The 20,898-nt window shown below is 45.4% G+C and overlaps 1 long non-coding RNA gene across 1 annotated transcript; it reads left to right on the top strand.

The window, feature by feature from the left end:
• Positions 1–741: 741 nt before the first annotated feature.
• Positions 742–19,468, top strand: LOC117529950. The gene is made up of 3 exons (XR_004566156.1): positions 742–807; positions 14,636–14,639; positions 19,440–19,468. It is a non-coding gene; the product is annotated as an uncharacterized LOC117529950 (long non-coding RNA).
• The last annotated feature ends 1,430 nt before the right edge of the window (positions 19,469–20,898 follow it).

Below are 20,898 nucleotides of genomic sequence, written 5' to 3'. Positions count from 1 at the left end.
GATATTTTAGTTCCCTGATTAATCTATATGGTCTCTGCTTGCTTTTTTGTCTTTTTTGGTATTTGTTATGAGTGTACATATATATACACGTGTATATAGTAAATAGTGAAAGGGGTGGGTGTCTATAAGCTTTTGCTTCAGCCTGCACCCCTTTTGGCCGCACAAAACTGGGAAATTCCCTACGAGTTTTGTGTGTGTGTGTGTGTGTGTGTGTGTGTTGTTTCTGTTAAGTGTGTGTGTGTGTGTGTGTGTGTGTGTGTGTGTGTGTGTGTGTGTGTGTGTGTGTGTGTGTGTGTGCGCGTGTGTGTGTGTGTCGAAAAAACTACATTCATTCATTCATTTATTCATTCGTGCCTTAAAAGTTATTCAAACTGGTGCAACAAACAACGAATGTTATAGCACAAAAAGAAACACAATGAAAGAATGAAACAAAAGCCACGAGACAAGACTAAGGACTTAGAAAGTGTTGAAGAGAGAGGAAGAGCTGAAGAAAGCCCAAGAGAAAAACAGATCAAAGAGAGAGTTGCTTTGTTTCAGAGTCATTGTAACAAGGCTACGTACATGGTCATAAGCTCCGCCCATTTAGTGACAGGTTTCTTCCCAAAAGAAAGTTATTTGAAAAAAACATCAGGTCCAGTGAATGACGTAGACCTTCTTTCTTCTTTGACTAACAAAATATAAGCTGACTGAGTCATATTCTAAACTGTCTTAGAAACAGGAAAGTGATTAACACCATGACACTTCATTAACAATTCAACAGATAACATTTAAACATGCACCAAGAGTTATAAAAGGAATACTCATAACGTCACATGAAAGAAACGTGTAACAGATTAAACTTGAATAAAATCTTATATTTGGTTAACTATAACAACAGGAAAAGAAATTACAATTTCTCTCTTTTGTTAAAAGTATATTCACGTATTGAAGGGTCCATGTTCTTCCTCCAGCTGGCACTGTGGTTCCATTCCAGTGTTGGTTGTTTTTATGACCTTTGATCTTTTGTTGTCTGGCTGGTTGAGATTCTTGATTTATTGAGCTGTTATCTGTAGGGAGAACAGAACCCAGCTGGTGTCTGTACGTCCTCTGAATTTGGACAGGTTTCACTAAAATGTTTAATAAATTCAGGTTGAACTGGAGCTGCCAGGAACGTATCGTTGATCCATAGGGACTGTTTGTTGAAGCTTTCCAGAGGGGTTGCAAATTTGGCCAGAAAAGTTTGGGGAGACAGGTAACTTTGTGAGAAGGTGGGGGCTATCGTTACCCGAGAACGAGTCAGGTGATAACACAGTCCTTCAGTTTAACATTTCGGCCTTAGAAATGTCTGGAGAGTCAGTTCTTTGTTAAAAGTGGAAAATTAAAGAGACTTTTGATTCTGTGAAGATATGTCTGTGGCCGTATAAGCTACAACTGCTTTGATTTGTCTCGTTGCACTCCACTAGGGCGGCGATGATACATTCAGTTCACGAGACGAAACACGATATTGAGTTTATATTTTAACACTGTTTTTAATATCCTTTTATTTGATTAAAAGTCACAAAATGCCAAGCAATGCCGAAGAATTTTGAAATGTTTTAAAGGGATTTCATATGATTGTCACTCCAGTTCTACTTTCTGATAATGAGTTTTCATATTTTTTCTACTCATTCAAAATGATCTCTTCTCTGTTCTCCTTTCAGTCCCCAAAATTTCTCAGAAATTCTCTCTCCCTCCCTCCCCCTATCAACATGTGTACGCTCCTCTTCCTATTTACAAACCGAACGATTTGTGTGGAAATCGCCAGATATGTAGACTAGACTCCAGGGGCCTTATGCACAAAAACGTGGCTTACATCTGTCTCCACGCCAACGTACAGATGCATCAAAAGTGAAATGAGCGTGGAAATGTGCGGTGCGTCACGCAAAAATCCTGGCTGGTGTACGCATGTTTCTACAGCGATTGTTCCACTGTGGACACGTAGAGGTGATGCTGGGAAGCGTTAAGTGTGAAAACAAGAAGTCATCAGAATGATGTGCACATCAGAGACACACTTAAGAAAACCCACGTGTTTGTAGTTATATGCGCAAAGTGATGTGCAAAATGCAGTGGTGTCAAAAGTACACACATTTGTTACTTAAGTAGAAGTATAGATACTGCAGTTTAAAAACAATCTGGTAAAAGTTGAAGTATCAACTTGACCTCTTTACTCAAGTAAAAGTGAAAAAGTATGTGCTCCAAAACCTACTTAAAGTATAAAAGTATAAAGTAACCTTTTAAAAAAAAAAAAAAAAAAAGGTAGATGCCACTATATGAATTGAAAGCTTAATTTAAAAACTGATTCGTTCTACATGAGCCCAAGACCCAAAACCCAAAATTACCCTCCAACACCACCTGCATGAAAATGTTTCAATTCTAGAAGCTCTGAAATGCAATCTGGGACTATTCCAGACAATAAACTGCAGTGAGTGCAGCATCCATTTAGTGAAGGAAAAAAAAAACACAACTTTCCTTATTCAAATTCATTCCAGTAGTATTCTGCTCTTACTAGGATGCAGCAGTTTTCTAGTTTGTCAGATAGTTCTGGAGGAAATAACTGAATAAATTAACATATTGAAAATATGGTTTGACCGAAACAAACTGTCATTAAACTTAAATAAAACAGGGATGAAGTGGAGGTGTAAGAGTCACCAGGTGTTCACAGGAAACATTTATTTCTATATGTATGTATTTATTTATGTATGTTCATTGTTAGTTGGTTTTATATTTTCTGTTGTGTTTCTATTCAGGTTCTTTTTGCCCATTTCTCCAAAATTGTATATAATAATCATTAGATTATTAATATATAAACAAAAATAAATTTAAGAAATATTACAATTTGAAAACAAATGCACCCGAACGTGATGAGAGCTGCAACTGCTAAATGCTAACTTTTAATATTGAAAATGCCATAGACATGCTAACGCGTTAGCATCGCTCCCGTTTTTAAGTTATAAAATACATCTATCAACCGTTTCAGAAGAACATAACAGGTCGGTTTAACATAGAAAAGGTAAATAATACTCACAGAAGTATGCTCTTTAGGGTTTTAGCGAAGGAAAATTAAGCGAAAGAAAGAAAGAATAAACGAAGCAATAGGTCGAAGCATTGCTTCCATCTGCGAACCACTGCTTCGATTGGTTAACGGTTCAAAGCAAAGCCGCGCTGCAGAAAAGTTGATTACAGGCGCACATGACGTGAAATATATATATATATATATATATATATATATATATATATATATATATATATATATATATATATATATATATATATATATATGCGCCTTGGGGCAACTGTTTGTTGTGATCTGGCGCTATATAAATAAAATTGATTTGATTTGAATTGATATATATATATATATATATATATATATATATAAACATTAAACTGAAGCCAAGAGTAACGAGGCTGTTTTAAAAATTTAATGAATAGAAAGTACAGATACTTGTGTGAAAATGTAATGAGTAGAAGTCAGAAGTAGGCAGAAAAATAAGTAATGGAGTAAAGTATAGATACCTAAACAGTGTACTTAAGTACAGTAACGAAGTATTTGTCCTTCATTACTTGACACCTCTGGTAAAATGGCACCAACAGTGGCTGTGTTAGCGTTGTTAGAGGACCTTGTAAATAGTGCAATCCAATGTGAGCGTGTATTCAGGGAACCCAAAGATTTTCTTGCAAATGACGATAATTGGCTCATAAACCGATTTTGATTACAGAGGCCACTGTTACTGGAGTTGCACACAGAACTGCAGCCGGCCAAGAGTACAGTGCAGCGAGGAACCAGGGGTCGTCTGTGCCCACACAGGTGCTGGCCACGCTGGACATCCTGGAAACAGGGGCATCCAGCGTGAGCTGGCCGATCAGTCAGGAGTGTGACAGTCAACCTTGAGCTGAGCTGAGCCAGCTGTGTGGAACACAATCATCCAAATGTCATCAGGTACATCACATTCTAACATTAAAGCACCATTTTCAGTGAGAACCGGTTTCAGTAGACTCGGAGCTATTGACTGCACACATGTTCACATTGTATGTGATGCGCAAACGTGCATCAGACTAGAGGCTGGCACGGTGCACAATGGCAGCTGCTTGCTGTGTAAATAGTGTGTTCGTGTAATTGATCCCACATTTGGCATGTGCATATTCAAATGTTTATTAATATTATTATTGTTAAGGGGTTTTTTTGTTGTTGTTTGTTTGATGGTGAGCTGCAGAGCTTCTTAACAGGCTTCCTGTGCTCAGTATTTGTCAATAAATGTGTGTAAGTTGTGATGTCACACTGTCAGCAGAGATGCGCCTCACCTTTTTAAGCTCACAGCGTGTCGGCCTCACACACGTTCTGGCGCTCCCACGAACATTTTTCCAGTTTTATGATTAGTCCGTTGAACAGTGTACTGAATAAACTGTCCCTGTGTGTCTCCACGTCATTTCCAGTCATCTGTAGTATCATTTCTTCTCTGTGTTCATTTTGCCTGATGTCACGCTGTGGGGAATCCCTGCTCAAAGGGCCTATTTACATGAAACTGCAAAATGAAATGGGGCGTGGCAAGGAAGGAGTTTTGTTCCACGCTCAGTGGGATGTACAAACGGAACGTGTGTGGATCCATGCCTACGTACACTTTGATACATGTGAATATTTTTGTGCTTACACCAGTTTCTGGGTTTTGTGTACGCCATGTTTCAGTAGGAAATCTGTACGAGTCTGCACATGAGGCACCGCGGTGCCTTGAAGCTGCAATGAGTGATGACACAGCAACATCTGAGAAGCTGAGAGATTTTCAAAATAAAGCACTCAGAACAGCCACAACAAGAAACACAAGATCTCGTAGCAACCCTTAATTTTCAAGCATCTGCACCCCTTCTTCAACAGATTAACCAACATGTTGATGACCAGGACAAAGAAAATCACTGAGGTGGTCCATTCAGTGATTATCTTCTTCTTCTTCAACAGGTGGAATTCGGATGTGATGAAGAAACCCTGAGGTTGAAACACTTGTAGTCAAAGATGAGACTGTTTGGAATCACTTGTCTACGTCATCTTTATCTGTAGCTTCTAGAAGTTCTTCATATCATCATCAAACTGCTGCCTTTGGTAGTCCTTACTGGCTGGAGTGCAGTGAGCTGACTGGCTGTCCCCCAGCTTTGTTTCCTGACACGTGCAGGCTCTGAACACTGGATTGGCTCTGGGTTTGGCTCCCCAGGATGCTTCCATTGACACTGTGCTTCTTGCGCCCTTCCTAAGACTTTCATCTTAGCCTGATGGATTTCAGTTCAGGGTCTTGCAGATGTTTCCACACACATTTTGTATTTGTTGTTGATAATTCGGTGGTATTGGTTCCTGTGGGTCTGTCCAGACAGGCTGCTCACTGTCCTCTGCTCTCAGGCTCCCCTTGGGGAGTATATACCTCAACTTTCTGTAGCTTGATTGGGTTCTTCATATCAGACAGATTGGGTTGCTAACCCTTCCCACACCAGTTGCCGGGTTTCCACACTGTCCGCTGTCACCGCTCTGTTCTTGGCTGTCAGTTAGTCTGTGCCTCAACAGGCAAGTTGGCTCCTTTTGAGGTACATCTCATCTCAGCTCTTGTATACATCAATGGATGTTTTTGGTCTCTGAAGCATCGTACACCCTCACCCAGGCGAGACAGCCAGCACTGATCACCATTTCCTAGTTTTTGTCCAAGTAATGTGTTCATTTGCAAGATCTGACTTGTCAAAATACATAGAACATCCCCAGAATTCCTTCTTTGTTCGACCTATGACATGCAAGGGACACTGGGTAATACGCCTGGAGTGGTGTGGCTCCTCTGTGACCAAATACTCATCTCTTCTCTCATCCACAGGAACCTATTAATTTTTCAAATGAATGCAAATAACCTTAAAAGATGAATAATTGCCCTGTATCAAAATTCAATTATCATTAAACACTAACGAATTGCTGATTGAAAATTATGAATAATTTCGGTGGCTGGATAATTCTGCAATAATAACAAGAACATTGCATGGAAACGGGGGAGTGAAAAAGAAAACCTTCAGACATGAGTGAAACCACATTATCACCGCATGGGCGGAGCTGCGGGGGGGGGGGGGGGGGTTCAGGTTTAAACTTCTCTTGAAATGATCCAAACGGCTCCTTTGAAACTTTGAGCTAAATTAACAAAGTGCTTCAGAAAATGATTTACTGTTTTAAAACACTCCAAACTAAATGAAGCAGTTGCTTTTGTAAATGATTCTGTTTCAAGATACTCAAACAGCTAAATGAAGCAGTTGGTTAAGAAAATCATGAATTATTCTGAATTGTACTAGAGTCATGGTGTCTGCCTGGCAGATATTTCATTTTGTGTTTTGAGTGTTTTAAAACTGTTTATGAAGCAATTTCAAGCCATTTAAAACAGTGAATCATTTGCAGCAGTAATTATTTAATTTAGCATTTTGAATATTTTGAAAGCGTTCATTTTCTGAATAACCTAGTATTTCTTTTAATGCTTTGAATGGTGAATCACATTATGAAGCATTTGTTTCATTTAGTGAATGATTACCTGAAGCAAATGGCTTATTTATTTTTTTCAAAGCCTTTTGAAACAATGATCCTTTTAAAGCATTTCGCTTATTTAATGTTTTCTGCATTTAAGAAGTTATTGTACTCCTTTTGATAAGCAACTGGTTCACTTAGATCACTGAACCTTTTCAGGATAGTGAATCATTTTCCAAAGAAACTGCTTCATTGGTTCAACATTTCAAAAGGCTTTGTTTGTTCTGTTAGAAAGTGTGAATTGTTTTGTCAGTGGTTTAACAGCGTAATCCTGATCCCCCATCAGACAGGCCTTCAGTGACACTGATCTGATCTTTCCTGGGTCATATCAACATCACAAAACATCAAATCAGATTTCACCCACTTGTATATTTTATCCTCCACCTGATTTTGATTTGAGCTGATAAGAGTTTTGTGAAAGTTCAGATTTGAACACAGTTCTTGAATGTGAACATTTCAGACAAACAATATTAGTACAAGCATTATCAAAAAAATGTCATTCAGTTCACCTCAACAGTTAATGTGAACATGGATAAAAACATTCCAATTAAAGTTCCATGGAGGTCTAACGTTGGTGTTCAGGTGCCAGTTGGTGGGTCCATAACAGCTGCAGTCATAAATTTGCATGACTAATGTTTGATTGTGTCTCCTCATAGAGTGGGGAGTCCACTTTAGATGGATGATGTGGAAACTTGGTAATACTTCTCACTGTTCACAGTCTGAAATCAGACCCACAGCTGCCAGAAGGAATTTGTAGCCACTGTGGAGTCCCATAAGCACAAGCTGTAAAGTGTCACATATCTGCCATCCCTCACGTTACCCCGAGAGTCGTCCACTTTTCACCGTCTGTCCCCGTGCTGCTGTCCTCCTGAGTTGTAACACTTCTTATGTGTGACACGTCCACCCACTGGTTTCCACCCGGCTGACTCTCCGGCTGCACTGAGTGCCGCCTCCCTGCTGCTGTCACCGTGGCGACTGTGGAGACAGAGACCACAGGGCCTTGTGTTTGACATTTACAAATCGTCACGTCAGGTGATCTATTAAAACCTTTTCTGTACTGTAAGACAGGTCCTGAAATTTGATTTGAAAAAGGTTTTGTTGACTTTTGAGGGAAGGAAAACCCTCCACAGGTAATTATTCCAGGGTGATTTTGTCGATAAATAAAACCTGGAACAGACAGGCAAACAGCCAGGAAGAAAGGCAAATAAATAAATAAAGTACTTATTCACTCCTCACAGTGGAGTTAAAAACTCCAGTGCCGACTCTCCTGACCATTTCCGTGCCTCCATTTGGACCAACTGCCATTCCACTCTTAATCCTCATCATAGCTGTCCTCACTTTATCCTTGTAAATTTGTCACACTTCCTGATTCACATCATCCAACCTCTCACTTCCTTCATTCATCAGTTCCTCAAAGTACTCCCTCCACCTTCTCAACACTCTAATCCTTTATTATCCTAAAATGCCACATAAATTCCAACTTCCAACTTCCTTGTCTCCTTCCATCCTCTCCAAGAATCTGACACAGGCCAGGAAAACAAAAATGACCCAGAAATGTTCGCCGCTGAAGTAAATACCTGGATTTCTGGGAATTTATGGAAAACTCCCATTACTTTTTCTCCTTCAATTCAACGTAAAGCTCCCTATATGTACACCTTTTGCCATCTTTCCCCCACCTCTCTCTTCACTCCTCTCTTTCTTCTTTTCTCTGATATATCCTGGTTTCCGCATGCCCATGTCTTCTTCATTATGCTTTCCTGTATTTCCTCGTTCCACTGTCAGGTCTCCTTATCTTCCTTTCTCTGTCTCCATAGTACCTTCCTAGCTATCGCCTTCATTTTGAGAATACTCAACTATTTAAATGATAGAAAATTACCCAGTGTGTTGTGTGGGCCGCTGAAGAGGAGGTACTGCTGGCCCACCACCACCAGAGGGCGCCCTGCCTGGAGTGCGGGCTCCAGGCACCAGAGGGCGCCGCCGCCTCACGGGAGCAGCCTCGGTGACAGCTGTCACCCATCACCTGAGACAGCTGACGGCAATCATCAGTGGGGTATATCAGCAGGACGGCATCTCCACCTCATTGCCGAGATATCGTTTCTACCGGAGAGGTAACGTATTGAAGCTAACAGAGTGTATCTTTTTGGATTGAGCTAGTTTTTTGGATTACTGTTCCAACGAGAGGTGGAGGTAACTTTCCTGCTGTTCGGAGTCCTGGGTGCAAACGCGCCCCCATCTGACTGTACTTTGTTTCCTCGCCAGCAGTACCAGGTCCGACACGCGGAGGCAGTGGCCACCTGGGAGTTCGGGACTTGGCGGCTCCAGTATTCCCGGGGTCCTGTGGCGGAGGAAGCCGTGTGGTTCCGGTCTTACCTTGGAGAGGCGTCTCCTATCTTCGAGCCTGCCCACACGACACTTTTGTGAATTGACTGTTGTCCATTTCTGTGATTGGTTGTATTCGTTGTGCACATTCACAACAGTAAAGCGTTGTTATTTGACTTACTCCATTGTCCGTTCATTTGCGCCCCCTGTTGTGGGTCCGTGTTCCTACACTTTCCCAACAGGATATCTCGGCCAGCGTCATGGATCCCGAGGGGCGTCAACCGGCTGTTGAACGGCCAATGGAAGAACAAGGCGCACAGGCGTCCGCAGGAGGGGTAATCGGTGAGTTGCAGCGGATCCTCACCGCTTTCATGACTCGGTTAGATTTGATGACCGAGCAGAACGTCCTCCTGAACCGCAGGGTGGAGGCTCTCGCCGCGCAGGTGGAAGCGCGCCCTCCGGGCGCCGCTGCAGCTCTCCCTCCCATAGAACCTGTGCGTAACAACGACGTTCCACTGGTTGTCCAACGACCCCTCCCACCTTCCCCTGAAGCATACATAAGCCCCCCAGAGCCGTACGGTGGCTGTGTGGAGACGTGCGCGGATTTTCTTATGCAGTGTTCGCTCGTCTTCGCACAGCGTCCCGTCATGTACGCGACTGACGCTAGCAAAGTAGCTTATGTGATAAATCTGCTTCGTGGTGAGGCACGCGCTTGGGCTACAGCGCTCTGGGAGCAAAGTTCACGGCTCCTTCAGACATATGATGGGTTTGTGAGGGAGCTCAGAACGGTGTTCGATCACCCTAATAGAGGAGAGACCGCTTCAGCCGTGCTGCTGTCAATGAGACAGGGGCGCCGGAGCGCAGCTGCCTATGCAGTCGACTTCCGCATCGCGGCTGTGAGGTCCGGCTGGAATAGCGCTGCCCTCCGTGCTGCCTTCGTAAACGGACTGTCATTGGTACTCAAGGAGCACCTGGTGGCTAAGGACGAACCGCGGGATTTAGATGGGCTTATCGATCTTGTTATACGTTTAGACAATCGGTTAAATGAGCGCCGTCGGGAACGAGACGAAGGGCGTGGCCAGGCACGCGTCGTCCCTCTCCCTTCCGGTTCCGACCGCGTTCCGCCCTCCCCACGCTCCACGGCCCCTGCGCTCCGTGCGGTTACAGCCCCCCCTGCTGACGAAGCTATGGACACGAGTAGGGCAACATTTAGGGCACCGGTCACACAAAGGAGGCTGGCCCGCGGGGCGTGTTTTGTTTGTGGCTCGATTGAGCATCAAGTAAGGGACTGCCCCGAGCGGTTAAACACCAACGCCCGCCCCTAGAAACTGGGCTAGGGGTGGGCCGAGACGTTCACGTGGGACACACCCACATCGCCACACGACTCCCAGTTACAATCCTTTATGAGGATTTAACCCTGAAGGCCCCAGCACTGGTGGACACGGGCTCAGAAGGGAATTTGCTAGATAGCAAATGGGCTAGGGAGATAGGGTTCCCTCTGGTGGCGCTTACCTCGCCTGTGCAGGTACGGGCGCTAGATGGCTCCCTTCTCCCTCCAATCACTCACAAGACACCACCAGTAACTCTGGTGGTGTCGGGGAATCACCGGGAGGAAATCGAGTTTTTCGTGACTCCGGCCACCTCCCGTGTGATTTTAGGTTTTCCCTGGATGTTGAAACACAATCCCCGGATCGATTGGCCGTCCGGGGTAGTGGTTCAGTGGAGCGAGACCTGCCATCGGGTATGTTTAGGTTCCTCGGTTCCTCCCGGTTCCCAGGCCAGGGAGGAGGTCAGAGCCCCGCCCAATCTAGGGACGGTGCCGGTGCAGTACCATGACCTTGCGGAGGTGTTCAGCAAGGATCTGGCACTCACCCTTCCCCCGCACCGCCCGTATGATTGTGCCATTGATTTGGTTCCAGGCGTTGAGTTCCCGTCCAGTAGGCTGTACAACCTCTCACGACCTGAACGCGAATCAATGGAGACCTACATCCGGGACTCTTTGGCTGCCGGGTTGATCCGGAATTCCACCTCCCCGATGGGTGCGGGTTTCTTTTTTGTGGGGAAAAAGGATGGCGGATTACGTCCATGCATCGATTACAGGGGGCTGAACGAAATCACGGTTCGTAATCGATACCCCTTACCCTTGTTGGATTCGGTGTTCACGCCCCTGCATGGAGCCAAGATATTCACCAAGCTTGATCTTAGGAATGCGTATCACCTGGTTCGGATCCGGAAGGGAGACGAGTGGAAGATGGCATTTAACACCCCGTTAGGTCATTTTGAGTACCTGGTCATGCCGTTCGGTCTTACAAATGCTCCCGCGACGTTCCAAGCATTGGTTAATGATGTCTTGCGGGACTTCCTGCACAGATTCGTCTTCGTATATTTAGACGACATACTCATCTTTTCTCCGGATCCTGAGACCCATGTCCGACATGTACGTCAGGTCCTGCAGCGGTTATTGGAGAACCGGCTGTTTGTTAAGGGCGAGAAGTGTGAGTTTCACCGCACCTCTTTGTCCTTCCTGGGGTTCATCATCTCCCCCAACTCCGTCGCTCCTGATCCGACCAAGGTTGCGGCGGTGAGAGACTGGCCCCAACCCACAAGCCGTAGGAAGCTGCAACAGTTCCTCGGCTTTGCGAATTTCTACAGGAGGTTCATTAAGGGCTACAGTCAGGTTGTTAGCCCCCTGACAGCCCTGACCTCACCAAAAGTCCCCTTCACCTGGTCGGATCGTTGCGGTGCCGCGTTCAAGGAGTTGAAACGGCGCTTCTCGTCTGCACCCGTTCTGGTGCAGCCCGATCCTAGTCGCCAGTTAGTGGTTGAAGTGGACGCCTTGGACTCAGGGATAGGAGCTGTGCTGTCCCAGAGTGGGAAGACCGATAAGGTCCTTCATCCGTGTGCCTATTTTTCCCGCAGGTTGACCCCGGCTGAATGGAACTATGACGTCGGCAACCGAGAACTCCTTGCGGTGAAAGAGGCTCTTGAAGAGTGGAGACATCTGTTGGAGGGAACGTCCATGCCATTCACGGTTTTCACTGACCACCGGAACCTGGAATATATCAGGACCGCCAGGCGGCTGAATCCCAGGCAAGCCCGCTGGTCACTGTTCTTCGGCCGTTTTGACTTCCGCATCACCTACCGGCCCGGGACCAAGAACCAGAAATCGGATGCCTTGTCCCGAGTACACGAAGACGAGGTCAAAACGGAGTTGTCGGATCCACCGGAACCCATCATCCCGGAGTCCACTATCGTGGCCACCCTCACCTGGGATGTAGAGAGAACCGTCCGGGAGGCCCTGGCACGAAGCCCGGACCCCGGGACTGGACCAAAGAACAGACTTTACGTCCCACCAGAGGCAAGGGCTGCAGTCCTGGACTTCTGTCACGGCTCTAAGCTCTCCTGTCATCCAGGGGTGCGAAGAACCGTGGCAGTTGTCCGGCAGCGCTTCTGGTGGGCGTCCCTGGAGGCCGACGTCCGGGACTATATCCAGGCCTGTACCACCTGCGCCAGGGGCAAGGCCGACCATCGCAAGGCTCCGGGACTGCTGCAGCCGCTGCCCGTGCCTCATCGCCCCTGGTCCCACATCGGCCTGGATTTTGTCACGGGCCTCCCGCCGTCCCAGGGAAACACCGTCATCCTCACGATAGTGGACCGATTCTCCAAGGCGGCCCACTTCGTGGCCCTCCCGAAGCTCCCAACGGCCCAGGAGACAGCGGACCTCCTGGTCCACCACGTCGTCCGCCTGCATGGAATACCATCAGACATCATCTCCGATCGCGGTCCCCAGTTCTCCTCGCATGTCTGGAGGAGCTTTTGCCGGGAACTGGGGGCCACGGTCAGTCTCTCATCCGGGTATCACCCCCAGACCAACGGGCAAGCAGAGCGGGCCAATCAAGAAATGGAGCAAACGCTGCGTTGTGTGACAGCCGCGCACCCGGCGGCCTGGAGTACTCATCTGGCCTGGATCGAGTACGCCCACAACAGTCAAGTGTCATCAGCCACCGGCCTCTCCCCCTTTGAGGTGTGTTTGGGGTATCAGCCCCCATTATTCCCGGTGGTTGAGGGAGAGGTCGGTGTGCCCTCGGTCCAGGCCCACCTGCGGAAGTGCCGTCGGGTGTGGCGTGCCGCCCGTTCTGCTTTGTTGAGGGCCCGGATGAGGGCGAAGACCCATGCAGACCGGCGGCAGACCCCAGCCCCTACGTATCGCCCCGGGCAGGAAGTGTGGTTGTCCACCAAGGACATTCCACTGCAAGTGGCCTCCCCAAAACTGCAAGACAGGTACATAGGTCCATTTAAGATTCTCAAGGTCATCAATCCCGCTGCAGTGAGGCTTCGGCTTCCAGCCTCACTGCGGATCCATCCAGTATTTCATGTGTCAAAAATCAAGCCCCATCACACCTCGCCCCTCTGTACACCCGGTCCGGCACCACCTCCTGCCCGGATCATCGATGGCGAGCCGGCTTGGACAGTGCGCCGGTTGTTGGACGTCCGACGGATGGGCCGGGGCTTTCAATATCTGGTGGACTGGGAGGGGTACGGTCCCGAAGAACGCTCCTGGGTGAAGAGGAGCTTCATCCTGGACCCGGCCCTCCTGGCCGACTTCTACCGTCGCCACCCGGCCAGGAGGCGCCCGTTGAGGGGGGGGTCCTGTTGTGTGGGCCGCTGAAGAGGAGGTACTGCTGGCCCACCACCACCAGAGGGCGCCCTGCCTGGAGTGCGGGCTCCAGGCACCAGAGGGCGCCGCCGCCTCACGGGAGCAGCCTCGGTGACAGCTGTCACCCATCACCTGAGACAGCTGACGGCAATCATCAGTGGGGTATATCAGCAGGACGGCATCTCCACCTCATTGCCGAGATATCGTTTCTACCGGAGAGGTAACGTATTGAAGCTAACAGAGTGTGTCTTTTTGGATTGAGCTAGTTTTTTGGATTACTGTTCCAACGAGAGGTGGAGGTAACTTTCCTGCTGTTCGGAGTCCTGGGTGCAAACGCGCCCCCATCTGACTGTACTTTGTTTCCTCGCCAGCAGTACCAGGTCCGACACGCGGAGGCAGTGGCCACCTGGGAGTTCGGGACTTGGCGGCTCCAGTATTCCCAGGGTCCTGTGGCGGAGGAAGCCGTGTGGTTCCGGTCTTACCTTGGAGAGGCGTCTCCTATCTTCGAGCCTGCCCACACGACACTTTTGTGAATTGACTGTTGTCCATTTCTGTGATTGGTTGTATTCGTTGTGCACATTCACAACAGTAAAGCGTTGTTATTTGACTTACTCCATTGTCCGTTCATTTGCGCCCCCTGTTGTGGGTCCGTGTTCCTACACTTTCCCAACACAGTGAAGCATTTTTTTTTTTTTAGAGTGCAGTATCTCTTCACCTCCACCCCACACCTGTGTGCCCGTTCCTCTCCTCTGCTCCTCCTCCTTTAAATAAGTGTTCAGTTCACCACAGCCATTTCCATTCATATGTTACTATATGTATTTTATGTATATATATTTTTTTATTCTTGCTGTAACTAACTTTACTCTGGACATCATTGTAAATGAGGGCTGTCCCTCAAAGATTTATTTTTCGATTAAAGATTAAGGTTGAAAGAATCCTTTTTGCAAAACCCACCACCATCTGCAGTTCCGCCTTCCTCTCCTTGATACCATATTTACCCATCACCCCCTCATCACCTCTGTGCCCTTCACCCCAACAGACCCACAGGTTGGACATATACACCTATGACATTTGTCATTACCCCTTCACTTTTTGAACAGAGTCGGTAGATCAGTAGGTTCGGATTTGTGCCCACATAAATGAGAAAATGACCTGGGACAGGAACACCACACACTTGGCAAAGAAGGCACAGCAAAGACTGTAAACCAGACAACCAAATAACATAAACCTGAGGTTGCTGATGTATTTTTCCCGCTCTACCATGGAGAGCATCCTCACATATGGCCTCTGTACGTGGTTTACCAGCTGCACGGGGCAAACAGGAGAGAGCTCCAGAGAAGATCATGGGGTGCTCTCTACCCACACTGGGGGACCTTTATGGATCTGACTGTGTCAGGAGAGCCAACACCATCCTAAAGGACTCGTCCCACCCTGGACACTCTGTTTGAACAGCTGCCATCAGGCAGACGGTACAGGAAAATTAAAGCAAGAACAAACAGACTGAAAAACAGCTTCTACCCAACTGCTCATAGAGCTTTGAATGGAACCAAACAGCCAGGTCACGTGTCACAAGCCGACTTCTAGCTTGTGACAAATGAATGAGGGGAGACAAGATTTAGGCCAATCAGAAGGGTTTTATTGTAAATAATAATCAAGTTTAAATAAAAGCATGTGACTTGTCAATATGTCGGGTGTATATGCAGTGCATGAGTGTGTCAGCATGTGTGTCTGAGTGAGAAAACAAAACCTAACAGACTAAACAAAAGGTGTTACCTGTGAGCCAGCAGAGAGAGTGAATGTTACTGAAGCCCTGCTTTTACAACCCCTAGCAAAAATGATGGAATCACCGGCCTCGGAGGATGTTCATTCAGTTGTTTAATTTTGTAGAAAAAAAGCAGATCACAGACATGACACAAAACTAAAGTCATTTCAAATGGCAACTTTCTGGCTTTAAGAAACACTATACGAAATCAGGAAAATAAATTGTGGCAGTCAGTAACAGTTACTTTTTTAGACCAAGCAGAGGAAAAAAATATGGAATCACTCAATTCTGAGGAAAAAATGATGGACTCATGAAAAACAAAAGAACGCTCCAACACATCACTAGTATTTTGTTGCACCACCTCTGGCTTTTATAACAGCTTGCAGTCTCTGAGGCATGGACTTAATGAGTGACAAACAGTACTCTTCATCAATCTGGCTCCAACTTTCTCTGATTGCTGTTGCCAGATCAGCTTTGCAGGTTGGAGCCTTGTCATGGACCATTTTCTTCAACTTCCACCAAAGATTTTCAATTGGATTAAGATCCGGACTATTTGCAGGCCATGACATTGACCCTATGTGTCTTTTTGCAAGGAATGTTTTCACAGTTTTTGCTCTATGGCAAGATGCATTATCTTGAAAAATGATTTCATCATCCCCAAACATCCTTTCAATTGATGGGATAAGAAAAGTGTCCAAAATATCAACGTAAACTTGTGCATTTATTGATGATGTAATGACAGCCATCTCCCCAGTGCCTTTACCTGACATGCAGCCCCATATCATCAATGACTGTGGAAATTTACATGTTCTCTTCAGGCAATCATCTTTATAAATCTCATTGGAACGGCATCAAACAAAAGTTCCAGCATCATCACTTTGCCCAATACAGATTCGAGATTCATCACTGAATATGACTTTCATCCAGTCATCCACAGTCCACGATTGCTTTTCCTTAGCCCATTGTAACCTTGTTTTTTTTTTCTGTTTAGGTGTTAATGATGGCTTTCGTTTAGCTTTTCTGTATGTAAATCCCATTTCCTTTAGGCGGTTTCTTACAGTTCGGTCACAGACGTTGACTCCAGTTTCCTCCCATTCGTTCGTCATTTGTTTTGTTGTGCATTTTCAATTTTTGAGACATATTGCTTTAAGTTTTCTGTCTTGACGCTTTGATGTCTTCCTTGGTCTACCAGTATGTTTGCCTTTAACAACCATCCCATGTTGTTTGTATTTGGTCCAGAGTTTAGACACAGCTGACTGTAAACAACCAACATCTTTTGCAACATTGCGTGATGATTTACCCTCTTAAGAGTTTGATAATCCTCTCCTTTGTTTCAATTGACATCTCTCGTGTTGGAGCCATGATTCATGTCAGTCCACTTGGTGCAACAGCTCTCCAAGGTGTGATCACTCCTTTTTAGATGCAGACTAACGAGCAGATCTGATTTGATGCAGGTGTTAGTTTTGGGGATGAAAATTTACAGGGTGATTCTATAATTTATTCCTCCGAATTGAGTGATTCCATATTTTTTTCCCTCTGCTTGGTCTAAAAAAGTAACCGTTACTGACTGCCCCAATTTATTTTCCTGATTTCTTATAGTGTTTCTTAAAGCCAGAAAGTTGCCATTTGAAATGACTTTAGTTTTGTGTCATGTCTGTGATCTGCTTTTTTTCTACAAAATTAAACAACTGAATGAACATCCTCCGAGGCCGGTGATTCCATAATTATTGCCAGGGGTTGTATAAAGAGCCCATGTGACTCCAATCAGACATGGCCCCGCCTCTGCCTGCAAGAGGACCCGCCCCTGCAGGGTCATGACACACTTGGAATGAGTGCAATATTTATGTGCAATATCCTCTGCCACTGAAATATCCACAGTTTTGTACTTTTCTCCTGTTTTATATGTAATATCTTTTTTTTTCTTTTTTAATTTGCACTCTGGACAAACCTCTTTCATTCAATTAAATTTTTATTTTTATTGTCTTTTCTTCCCCAGACCTTTAAAGTCTGCGTGTGGTTTACTCGGGTTTATATTTGCACCTTATCTTTCATTGTGCTTGTTACATGACAATAAAGAACCCGTCTGTATCTGTGTTAATAATAACATGTCGTCCTGTGAACAGGGACACTTTCTGTCTGTGTCCTTGTACAAGACACTTCATTTGCATCATCTCAGTCCTCTGAGCTGTAAGTGAGTATCAACCTCGCTCTCACCCACTTCACACTGCAGTCTCTGGGCAGAACCACCAGCGGGTCTTAACAGGACTTTCTCCTTCCTTCAGTGTCTAGTTTCATACTCACCTCTCTGTCAGACACTCGTTTCACCTCCAGAACTCTCTTCAACATCACTGCTACGTCACTTCTGCTGCCATCCACCCATAAGGGAGCAGTTTGAAGTCACTTCCACCGTACTGGACCTGACGTTCCTTCCATTTGGAGTCTTGTCCACACAGTCTGTCCGTCTCTCTCACTTTGCGAGTCATATCAACGGTACACAGCAACCTGGAATCAAGATCCAGAGGTGGATCCAGACTTTAGATCCTGATTAGAGAATCAGTACAGTTAAGAGTCAGGGTCTACATTCAGTGATGGCAGAGTTAATAACACTCATGTTGTTTCAGTGACATTTGAGTTTTGTTGGTCGTCTCAGTCAAACACAGACGCTCGCTCCAGTTCCGATCCGAGCCGGACTGTTATTTGTGACCATTTTGAGCCTTCAAACCGTGAAATGGAGGAAACCCGGTGAGAGAGGCCCAGCATGTCCACGTGGGAACAAGGACGACGCTGAGGTGTGCACCGTGCACGTCAACGTGCACGTCAACGTGCATCTGCATTTCAAGCACACGACTGTGAATTTTTATCTCCCGAGTGTGTTTTGAAGAGTCTCCTCTGACAGGCCGTCCAGGAACTCTTCCAAGGTGAATAAATGAATTTGTCCTTCCTCTCTGTAATCTACAGCGGCCCAGACGTCTTTGATCCACCTCTTTCTTTTGAAAGCTACATCCAGGAAATAGCCAGAGTCACTCGGTGAAGGACGACACATCTGAAGTCCTTCACTGACCTAGAAAACTAATCCACACTGTTGTTTCCCTCTGGATTTAACTTCTGCAAAAACTGCTGTCCCGGTTGGTCACCGACACAAAGCTGACTCACTCAGAAGGCAGCAAAAAACAAAAAACTCTTTACTTTTAATTGACTTTGTTGATGTTGTCGGTGTAGAAGCCTGAAGTCTGTTCTGTCTGTTCAATTCTGTCTGCTTTGTCTGTTCTGTTCTGTTCTGTTCTGTCTGTCCTGTCTGTTGTGTCGTGCACAGACATGCACGTTTTAACTAGCACATGCCTGATCATATAAGAAAGCACGTGTGTATTGTGTGCACACACAGGCACGTACTCGTTTTAATTTGAAATGCCACCACGAAACTGTGACTGAGCATTTTTCAATTTCTGTTCCATTTCTTGAAGTGTTCAAACTGCAGAAAAATATGGAAAATGTCGACTGGTGGGAGAATATCAGGGGTCAAGAGGTCATCCTTATTCCTTTAAGCCAAGGCAAGTTATTCTACAATTTTTTTTGTCTCAGTGAGAACACTAGATACGTATGTTTATGATACTGGGATTTGAGTTTGTGTTGTTAAATGTGTTTGTAGCATGGCCCAAGCAGAGGGTCACCCCTCAGAGTCTGGTCTGCTTGAGGTTTCTTCTTCAATACATCAGAGGGAGTTTTTCCTTACCACTGTCGCCTGTGTACTTGCTCTGGGGGTTGGTAATGTGTATATATGTATGTATATATGGGGTGGGTGTTTTTGGTCCCCCTTTTACACTGCCTTTTTGGTCACGTCACTGTGGAATTGTCTTGTGTATCAGTTTTTGTTGTTGTCGAGTTTGTGTGCCAAAATAAATAAGTTCAAGTTCAAGTTCAAAGAACATTTTGTGTCTGGAATCACCTGCATGTCTCTATCAGTAAATGCTTTTAAAGTTCATTATGATGCATTTTATTGTGGTTTTTGAAATGACTGGATCACATCTTATCCTGGGTGATTATTGTACTAAGTGGGATTAACCAGGAGTTGAGTGTGATATTTAATTTTTGTTAGGTTATACTATTACTTTTTCAAGGGAGTTTTGATTGATGAATCATTTCTGGCGTATCAGATAGTAAGACCCTTCGGCTGCTCCCTTGTATTCACTCCGGGTCGCCACAGCACATCTAAGGTGGATCTGCATGTTGATTTGGCACAAGTTCTATGCTGGATGCCGTTCCTGACACAACTCCACATTACGTGGAGAAATGTGGCAGGGGTGGGGTTTGAACCAGGAACCTTCCACACTGAAGCCAAGCACACTAACCTACTACTTCTCACATATCAAATAATGTGTGATTTTTAACTACTAATTTGTACACTTTTATTTCACACTAATAAATGTGTTATCTATTATACACTTTAACCTTATATTTCTGTGTACTTTAAGTTCATATTTCTGTATGTTGTTGTTTTCCATTCACCTGCTCCCGTTTTTGCTCGGGGTTGCCACAGCGGATACATCCAGATCCGCATTAGTATTTGGCACAAGTTTTACACCGGATGCCCTTCCTGACGCAACTCCAGTGTAACACACACACAACCACTGGTGTTCCAAAGAGGTCTCCCACCCGAGTCCTATTTTTGTTGCGTGGAAAATGCATATCTGAAGTTAAATTTATTGATGTTCGTCATTTCTCTGCCCAGCTGCTGCAGTTTATTGTAAATGTCTGGTGTGAATGCTCAGGCTGTGTGTTTTGTTTTTGCACTGAAAAAGGTTTTCTTACAGTAAATGAACCAACCAGCCGGTTCAACACTCGGCGTCACACATATGAGGCAACAGCACCACCTTCAGGCAGCGCAGGAACACAACAGGCACTCAGAGCACGTGGGGTCATTCTCACCTGCACCACCTGACAGAAAGATGCTGACTTTTATCCCATCACATCCTCATGTCATCAGGGGAAAAAGTAAAAAGTAATTAAAAGCAAATATTTTATGATGAACTGGATCTTGCGGGACCAAAAGAACATGTTCTGGTTTAAATCCTGTCCTGACTTCATACAAACAGGTACAAACACAACATCCACCCCTCCTCTGCTGGATGTCAGGTGACAAACTCTGTCCAAGGTCAAGATTAACAAGAATGTGCGATTTTTAGTGGGTTAACGTTTTGCATGAATGTCGCTTTAAACAGCATGGATGATAACAGAAATGGATGGAAAAGTTGTAGCAGGTATAAATTAAATCAAATCAAATCAATTTTATTTATATAGCGCCAAATCACAACAACAGTTGCCCCAAGGCACTTTATATTTTAAGGCAAAAGCCAAACAATAATTACAGAAAAACCCCAACGGTCAAAACGACCCCCTGTGAGCAAGCACTTGGTGACAGTGGGAAGGAAAAACTCCCTTTTAACAGGAAGAAACCTCCAGCTGAGGTATAACTGAGGCTTAATTGGGATACAGGAAAACTGGACCTGATGTGAACTGGTCCTGGGGCTAATTCTAACCGTAACCTGACCCAGACTGAGAGTTCTTGTTACTGTTAATTGGGTAATTTCTGGTTGTGTTTTAAGGCCTAGAGGT

The sequence above is a fragment of the Thalassophryne amazonica genome, chromosome 17, assembly GCF_902500255.1.
Source record: "Thalassophryne amazonica chromosome 17, fThaAma1.1, whole genome shotgun sequence".
NCBI lineage: Eukaryota > Metazoa > Chordata > Actinopteri > Batrachoidiformes > Batrachoididae > Thalassophryne > Thalassophryne amazonica.
The sequence above is the reverse complement of the archived record's forward strand: the minus strand, read 5'-3'. Positions and strand labels throughout refer to the sequence as shown.